This window comes from Sminthopsis crassicaudata, chromosome 2 (genome assembly GCF_048593235.1).
Source record: "Sminthopsis crassicaudata isolate SCR6 chromosome 2, ASM4859323v1, whole genome shotgun sequence".
Lineage (NCBI taxonomy): Eukaryota > Metazoa > Chordata > Mammalia > Dasyuromorphia > Dasyuridae > Sminthopsis > Sminthopsis crassicaudata.
The window spans coordinates 297215571-297223976 of NC_133618.1; the positions used below are offsets into that span (position 1 = coordinate 297215571).

The 8406-nt window shown below is 33.6% G+C and overlaps 1 long non-coding RNA gene across 1 annotated transcript in view; it reads right to left on the reverse strand.

The window, feature by feature from the left end:
- Nucleotides 1–7198, reverse strand: part of LOC141553470 (uncharacterized) — a 46995-nt gene extending 39797 nt beyond the window's left edge. The window contains exon 1 of the long non-coding RNA XR_012485463.1: nucleotides 6981–7198. This is a non-coding gene — a long non-coding RNA (uncharacterized LOC141553470). The remainder of the gene's footprint in view (nucleotides 1–6980) is intronic.
- Between the last annotated feature and the right edge of the window lie 1208 nt (nucleotides 7199–8406).

Here is an 8406-nt window from a genome sequence, read left to right on the forward strand (position 1 = left end):
TTGTTAATCTTTTGAGCTGTCTCACATTTTCTTTTATATTTTCTACTCATTTGATTGTGTTTTATTATTTCACTGTCTTTTATATCTTCCTAGCTTCTCCTTTCTCAGTTCTCATAAGACTTTGGATATCCTTTTCTAATTGGTTGGTTTTCTTTACATAATCTTGTTTTTCTTGGATTCTTATTTATTTATTTGTTTTTGTTTTTCTTCAATCTCTGTCATTTAATTTTTAAAAGTCTTCTTCTTTTTTTTTTTTTTTCCTTTTGGGGGCAGGTAACCACTTAATGTTACCCTTTGAGGTAAGAGAGTCTTTTTTTTTTTTTTTTTAACTTCACTGTCCTCCTCTGAAGAGGAACCTCAGTCTTCCCTATTCCCTTAGTAAGTTTCTTCATTTGAGCTTTTTCTCCTTCATCTGATCTCTCTGTCTGTCTCTCTGTCTCTGACTCTGTCTCTCTCTCTTTCTCTGTCTGTCTGTCTATCTCTCTCTCTCTTTCTCTCTCTCACTCTGTCTCTCTGTTGCACTGTCTCTGTCTCTGTCTCTCTCTTTTAATAAGAGCTTGTTAGTATAATCTATAATCGTCTCTACTTCTGATTTGGAGAGTAAGGTGTCTATGGCTTTGCATCAGTTCTCCTCTCTTCTTCAGAATCCCAAATGAAAAACTCCACCCTCCTGGAATATCCCTAGACAGCATCTTCCTTGCCCCACTGTTTCTGCACTACATAAGCACCCACTGGTCCCTTCTCTCCCAGGGTTGCATTTCAGCAGCATTATTGTGTTTGAGGTTCCTCATTAGAAGAGGTTCTTCTTGGATTTTACTGCCCTGGAATTAAAAGTTCCTGTGGCTTGAGTTGAGTTTTTCTTTGAACCCACCTGTCTCCAGGACCCCCACTTGCTGTTTCATCAGAGCTATAGCCTGATGATGTTCACATTTCACACTTGCCAAATCTCCATCCTGAGGTCTTTTCTCAGATTTTTTCCAGTTTTTCCAGAAGGACCCTGTTATGCCCCAACTTTTATTTGTTTTTCTCTTGTCACCTCTGGGGAGCATTTATGTTTTATTTTGTGGGGGGAAGTTTGGAGAGCTTGGAATTTTCTGACTTACTCTGCCATCTTTCCAGAATCCTTCTCACATCTTCCTAATTTGAAGGCCAGCTATTTATCCACTTTGCTATATTGCCTGTTAATCTCCTATGTCATGGATTACCTAAGTATTTTTTTTTTTTTTAATTACCTAGAGCTCTGAAAACAAAGCCTTCAAAATGCATTATGCTGTTTCAATATTTGGATAGATTCCCTAGTGTCCTTCCCCATTTTATTTCTCTTGCATTTCTGAGAATATTGGCTTTTAGCTGCCTGTCTTGCCTCTCATCTACCATGGTCCCAGCTCAGCATTGGCAATTCCATTATTAGGATAATACCAAATATGGGCGGAATGAGCATAATGATACATACATAACCATCATACTCATCCAATTCCTGCCTTCCATTCCCATGCAGATTAGTTTTTACTTTTTGGGAAAGAAATGGATAAGCCAGTTCAGATTCAGTGAACCTTTCCACAGAAAAAACCTTTCATTTTAAAAAGACATCACACAACCATTTTAAACTATTATTTTATTTTCAAACCACAGGGCGGTATTTTGTTTTTCAACTTTGTTTTTCTTTCTTTGCTTCACTTTCTCAAGTCCTCAGGCTTCCTAAGAACTTTTACTAGTCTTGAACATATTTTCCAAAAGAATCAATATCTGTATTACTAAAATGGAGATAGCTTTTGATCTCCTTAGGGTAGCTTAAATATATACATTTTATATCATTGTAAAAACTGAAACTTTCTCTACTGTTTGTCAATTTATTTCAAAGTCTTTTAAAAATTATCTTTCTAACTACATTTTCTTTTTTCTTTTGTATTACCTGATAAATGTAGTTATTGACTAAAGACAAAGAAAAAAAGAAATAAAAGCTTAGATTCATAATCTGGGGAAGAAAAGGGCCATTTTTTTTTTCCCACAGTGGGACATAATTATGCATGACATTCACTTATTTTATAAGCTTTTGATAATGTCCTTATAATGAGGGAAAGGAAAGGGGGGACCCCATTTATCAGCGCATAGATAATCCCATGAGGCGCAGTGTCCCCTGTAAAATGAATTTACAGGCCTGAAAACCTAGATTGATAAATAAAAGGTTTATTGTAGAAATTTGGAAGTAAAGTTCAGTTAGAAAAACACCAGGACCGAAGGTGGCCGCTAGGCGGGCAGGAACCCTTACATGGTCGGAAGGATACCATATGTTGGCTGGGAGGGCTCCTGCAATGAGGACATACCGGCTCACCTCTTTTATACCAAAAAGATGATGGGCAGTACCCCTAAGTTCTGGGCAGGCTTTTCAGTTAGCTCAGATCAGGTAAGGGCTGAGGGAAGCTGAGCTGATAATGATGGGGGCTGGGCCTAGATATTCCAGCCATGGGTTAGGCAATTAAAAAGGAATTTTAAAGGGACTTCAACCCCCATCACTTATGAATCTATGATAGTTTGATCAGAGTCTTTTAAATTATTTCATGGCAGCAAGTGAAGACTAACTTTGTTTCATCTCTGTATGAGGCCCAAAGTTGCAGCTCTTACCCAAGAAGAAGATTTCTGCCTTAAGAGTCCATGGACAAAACTCAAGCTCCTAGGAAAACAAAACAAAGAAATCTGCAGATATTTTGGAGACATAGCTTTATAAATGGAGGAAGTCTTCATGACTATGTGACCTTCTAGGAAACACTGTTCAGAACTTTTTTTTGAGGGAATTAGCATTAAGTGACTTTCTCAGGATCACACATCTAGTAAGTGAATTTGAAGAACTGAATCCTACAGACTCCAGGGTCATTGATTCATCCACTACTCCACCTAACTATCCCTAGTCCACCATTCTTGCTTTTTATTTTAAAAGAGAAACTGAGTTTATTGTTAACGCTGAGCTTAATTCAGTTGCAGAGAATGAATACTGATTCCATGATTCTTACAGAGCACAGAGAGAGATGATAGGAAATAATTCTCTAGCATGGTTGGTGTTGAACATCCCTATATTTTACTGTTTACAAGTGGCCAGAGACAGAACAGTGTTCAATTGGTGCTGGCTTCCCATATTACTGAGAACTTTTTTCATTTAAATCATGTCTAAGAATTCAGAAATTTAATGTAGAGTTTTCTGTCCTTTAAAATTGTTTACCTACTATTTTAATTAGTTGAAAAGCCCCCTCGTTTGATATAAAAGATAGATTGAAAACATGTAAATATATAGTTTAAAAAGTTGGCAAACAGCTAGTAGAGAGAGACACATAGTAAATGGCTTTTCATAAGAGTTCAACAATAAACTAAGTTTTGAACCATGGGCCAAAAAGTGCCAGCTTTTCTCTTGCCTAGAGGTAGAATCAGTGACAAATTCTCTCTCTTTTGTTTTCTTTCTTTCCTCTGAGATAATTGGGATTAAGTGACTTGCCCAGAGGCATAAAGCTAGAAAGTATTAAATGTCTGAAGTCACATTTGAACTGAGGTCCTCCTGATTTGGGGGCAGGTGATCTAGCTATTGTACATTGTAGCTGCCTCAGACAAAGACTTTTAACAAATATATATATATATATATATATATATTTAAATAATTGTTGATAAATTTCCCTCCAAAAATCAATAGTAAATTGACTTTTTTTTTCCCTGAACTTTTGGCTAAAATGAACAAGTAGCCATTGATGACTGTGTAGAATAGGGTAAGTACTGTTAGGTAAGTGCCATCACATAATTTTCACCCTATGTTCTTCTGAACAAGAAGAGAGACTCCCTTAAGGGTGTAATGAAAGTAATAAGTAGCAAGTAGGTCTTGTCATTGGGAACAAAACAGGAAGTAACTAGAAAGTAGAGTCCAGGAGAGTAGAAAGGTATCCCTTCCTGCAACCAACCTGCCAGACACCAACAAAAATTTGTTGCTAAACATTTGCTTTGACATGCTGTAAAACATCAAGCATTGCCATTGAAGATTTTTCCATAAGAATCAAGGGAAAATACAAAATATATGCTCTCTGATTGCTGCATATAACAAAATTCTGAAAATATCAACTGCAATGAATGATAGAGATTTAATATAATTGTGCTTTACTCACCAAAGTAACCCCAAAAGAAAAATCTAAACATTTAATACTGGAGATAAAAAGGTTTTTAATAATCTCCCAATAAATATTCATTGAATTGAGCTGATACTTTCTCACAGTGATCTTATTTTTTTATATTGAAATTTCAGAGTTTAAACTGCATTTAAGTCACTTAAACTTTGCCTTTGCAATGGACTTGCTTTTATTCTACTTTTTATTTCTTTCCCCAAGACAAGACACCTTTGCTCTATTCCTTGACACATTTCTTAGCATCATTCATATTTTTCCCTCCTATACTTTTCCCTTTTGGCTAGATTTCAAAGAGACTGTTCGTTCATCATATGACTATATGTGAGCTCATTTATAACAAAATTTCAAGATATCTGGGACAGACTGTATATTTTCTAAGAGACAGCTTTTCCAACTCTGTGTCAAGCACCAGTGCCAACCTCTGAATAATGTGATTACTGAGTCAGAAAACAAGGAATTAATCACAAACCTCAGGGTGCCTTTTACAACAACTCTTGACATCTGATTTACACCAAGATTCCTTTTCTGCCAAATAACAATGAAGCTTCTAAAGGTATGCAAAGTTACCATATATTCTGGCAGAAGTATTTAATTTATTTTTTTTAAACAATGAAGAAACATAGGAAATATGTGTTAAGTGACTATTTTATTGAAAATACTGTGCTAATGCTGGGAAGAACATTCAGATGAAACAAAGTCCCTGCCCTCATAAAGCTTATACTGTAGTAGAAAGAAAGGAAGGAAACAAACATTAATTAAGCACTTACCACATGCTACACTGTGCTAGTAGGGGGTTGATACCAATACTTAAACTTACCTGTTCCTCCTCTACTACTATGCCCAATTATTCCTCATTGACTTTTTAGGTGCACTTCAGAGTTAAGCAGCTTAAACATTTTAAGTTAAAATCAGGATTTCAATGAAATTTCAATGAAATAACTTACAACCTGTTTTATATGTCACATTCTGCTAAACTATAATTGATAATGCATTTAGATCTTGCTGCAGCATTTGACACAAAATGACTAGAGAATTATTTAAACTCCCTTTTTAATATCACATTAGTTTCTTTGGCACACACTCTATAATGTAGCACTAGGTGACATTATGAATTCTTAAAAGCGCCCAAACACCCCAGATACTATAAATTCCATTTAGGTTCATTATAAACTATTGCTCCCTTGATATTCTCCCTGAGTTGTTCCCATATTCACAATATCTAGTGCCAGAACATTGAACTGTGGTGTTGGGGATGCAGCTCCTAGTTTAATCTTCTAATTAACCTAGAATTGCAATTTACAAAATGCTTAATTTACCAGCTATCAAAAATTAGTGTACAATAAAATATAATTAATGCTAAATTACATTGCTAATCATTTAATCTTTTTTGATGATTCAAGAGTTACATGTGATCATTCAATGACCAGACATCATCTCTATGAACATCACTTATTGTTCAGCAGAGATGTGGAGAAGTAGTTTAATATTAAAATGTGCTTAAAATCTCTATCCAGTTGAATTTTTGAAGGCCCAATTCAAATGTATTTAGTCCATGTAGCTTTGCCTAATTAACACAACCAGATATGGTTCCTTTCTTCCTTGAATTCTCCTGGTACTTCATATGTAACTTTTTATGCTTTAATACTTGACTTTTTATTATATCTATTCATACATGTGCCTTATTCTTCCCTATTATGTGTTTTTACAAGATTGTAAACTAATTGAGGTCAGGGATTACATCCTTTTATCTTTCTGTCCTTTTCTGTACCAGATACATTTGCTAGAGAAAGATAAATAGCAAATGCTTGTTGTATTTAGTAAATACTAGTAGTTAACTCATATAAAATCTGTAAAACACTTCATGCACATTATTTAATTTGATTCTCCCAAGAATATTTTGTGGTATTATTGTCTTTCTTCTACAGATGAGGATACTGAAGCTCCCAGGGGTAAAATGTTACCCAGGTTCTTATAATTAATAAATATCAGAAGAAATATGCAAAACCAAGTCTTGTTGACTCTATCATTCTGTCAACTAATCCATGCTCATTCATTTAATTAATGTAAATTAATTTACATTCATGTATAGATATTTGTTTAATGAATAAATGAATGCACATTAAATTCCTGCTATATACAATTTTTTTGTTTATATCATCAAAAACATTGTTTTTTGAATAATATAAAAATTTTAAAAACAAAGTTAAAAACCCTAGCAATTTTTGCCATAAGGAATAATATATAATTTGTACTTCTTTTCCTCATTATGTACATTAGGTTGTTTTTGTTCAGTAGTTTCAGTCATGTTTGACTATTTGTGACCTTATTTGGGGTTTCTTGGTGAAGATAATGTAGCAGTTTGCTATTTTCTCTTCCAACTCATTTTATAGATGGGGAAATTGAGGCAAGTAGGATTAAATGCTTTGTCCAAGATTATATAGCTAATAAGTTTCTGAGGCCAAATTTGAAGTCAGTTCTTCCCTATTTCAGTCCCAGAAGTATAACTACTGTGCCAAATAGCCAAATGTAAATATATATTTATTTAAATTTAACTTAATAAAAACATATTTACAAATACCTCAGGTAGTTGCTCATAGATTAAAAAAAAAGTGGACTAAGTAAATTTTCTTTTCCTCCCCATATAATTCTATCTCTGCACACTTATTTTTAGAATTCTTGCAAAAAATGAAATATAACCTTTTCTTTAAAAAAAAAATTCTTCATATTTCCATGTAGCTTTTGCACTGCTAGACTTTAGGACACGATTTAAAATGTCAAAACCTGCATAGTACTTCCTGCTCAATCTAAAGATAAATGACTTACCTTGTGAAATTCTTCTTATGAATGTAAGAAACTTGGTCTAAGCACCTAAATACCAGAGAACAAGTTCATCTCCGTCTTTGAATCTTTTGGTCCATTGATGTTGTCCTATTCTTTAGTGATGTTTGTAAGTATGCTATTTTTGAATGAACCTAAATGGGGTTTTGCTACCACTAACAGTTACTTTAGTCAATACCTTTACAATGAGTTCATATCCTATGTCATTTATAAGTGCACAATAGGATGCGAGGAATTTTCAATTTTCCCTACATTGCTCATCACCCCAGATGAAGCCCTATAAGGGGAATGGATGAGCCAAGTTGTGACAGCATGAATATGGTGCTATCCTTTACTCCTGGTGTCAAGGAGAATTGTAAAGCTCTTGGCTATAAATTTATCATTACTGAGATGTTCAATTAATGAAGCAAGCTATATTGAAAGTATTGGCATGAGTTTTTTTCCTAACATATGGAGAAAGAGAGAAGTGTTAGCAGTTTGTAAAGATACGTCCCACTCTTATTTAAAATTTTTTTTAATGTGAAAAACCAGCTGTGGTACCACAGAGCAAAATTGGTAAGCTTTCTTTTGGACCAATCTTAATATAGATGCCATATATAACATAAAAAAAGAACCCTAGGAACAAAATTCAGAGTGCATATGCAATGTAATTGCAACCTTAAGCACAGGATTTATGTTCCCAAGAAAGTTTGCATTTTAAGACTGGTTCATATCAGGAAGCTAGAAAGTATGAACAGGGAAAAAATTTTTATAATGTTAAAATCACAAAAACTCAGATTTGAAAAGTATGTTAGAAGTCATCCTATCCAATCCTTTTTTTTTTTTTTTTCTAATCTAATTTTATGGAAAATTTTCTAGGTCATCAAACCTCTTTTGGAACATATCCAGTGATAAACTACACAATTATTCTATTTAGTTCATTTATTTCACTTTATTGATTAACCCATGTTTAGCATTGACATGTAGACCTTTGAGCTTTTTCTTGTTACCCTATAGAGATTTTAGATAAAAAAACACTCTTTTATTCATCTTTTTGTTTAATCATTACTGAGATATTCAATTAATGAAGCAAGCTATTTTAAAAATGTATTGGCATGAGTTCCTTCCTAACATATGGAAACATAGATAAATGTCATCACTTTCTAAAAACACTTCTCACTCTTATTTTTTAAAAAGCGTTTTACCTCTCCCTCAGTCAATTTCCTTATCTATTAAATGGGAATAATAATCCCACTAAACTTTCAAAATTGCTATGAGGATCAAATAAAATAATATATGTAAAGCACTTTATAAATCTTAAAAGTACTATGTAAATGCTATTGTTGTTTTTAGTCTGAGGAGTGTTTTAAAAATCATCTACAGATTGATCTTATGAATTCATGTAACTGAGTTTTAACAAAGTCAAATATAT